Genomic DNA, 1,194 nt, shown 5'->3' with positions numbered 1-1,194 from the left:
CGGGCAATAAAGAAATCTTAAAAAATGACGATTTTATTGAATAAATTTACTATTTAGTATTTCAAGATATTTTTATGTAATTTTGGTAAATATATGTTAAAATGAAAGGTCAGTGTTATTTTCATTTTTACGCAATTTTGAGGACAGGTTATTCACCGTACCTTCTCTCTGTGTGTGTGTGTGTGTGTGTGTGTGTGTGCATAGATATGATTGTGTCTATATCAATTCTGTGTTTTCTACATCTCCACTGCGCACCACAAAAGCACGAAATAGTAAAAAAAACACCACCATGGATAGGCGACAACATTACACATCTAACTTCTCTAAGGCAATCATGCTTGTTATTTCAACGAGAACTGCTAATGAGCAATTGCTTCCCGGGACGAAGGTTAACAATTTGTAAAGGTCTTAACCATCCGATACGTGAAGTATTTGCGAATTCAATGTTTGCCGCGTGCATACGTGCGTGCGTGTGTTAATACGTTGAAGGAGTTCTCAACATAGGTAAGGTGGGTTATTAATTCATTTTTATACAACTTTAATCAGTATTCTAACACCTAAGGTTTCATACTGGCAAATGTCAACAATTATTCAATTGGAATGAAAATAAGATTTTTTAAAAATCACATCTCACTCAAACATAATTGCAGACTGTCATTTGTAGTTTTAATCTTAGTTCAATAAATGTATACATTCATAAGAAAGAACGCTTGGGTGGTATGATACTGATTTCAAATTTTGGCACAAAGCCAGCAATTTTGGGGGACGAATGGATAAACGGTAAAGTCGAGCAAAATAGCGCTGAACTTGGGATCTCGGGGAGAGAATGCAAAACTTTAATTCACGAACTGCAAATGATCAGGGACCACAAAAATCTGGAAGATCTTCTGAAGATTTAAAGGGGTTGGGCAAAACTAGGTACTTTCCTTCAGAACTTTGTTACCAAGCAGGAAGCTGGTCAAAATTTATTCTAAAATTAGGGGGAAAGAGAACATACATCCATACATTCATAAACACCAACTCAAGGAATACTGGTGGAATATTCCCATCAAAACTTCTGGCGAATGTAAACATAACAGGCCAGATATTGTTGTTTGAGACAGAGGAGCAAAGGTATGTACCAACAGAGAGGTCAACTGCTTTGCAGATATAAATATCTCTGAGAATCAAAAAAAAAAAAATAAGAGGGTATCT

The sequence above is a fragment of the Octopus bimaculoides genome, chromosome 28 (genome assembly GCF_001194135.2).
Source record: "Octopus bimaculoides isolate UCB-OBI-ISO-001 chromosome 28, ASM119413v2, whole genome shotgun sequence".
NCBI classification, from domain to species: Eukaryota; Metazoa; Mollusca; class Cephalopoda; order Octopoda; family Octopodidae; genus Octopus; species Octopus bimaculoides.
The sequence above is the reverse complement of the archived record's forward strand: the minus strand, read 5'-3'. Positions refer to the sequence as shown.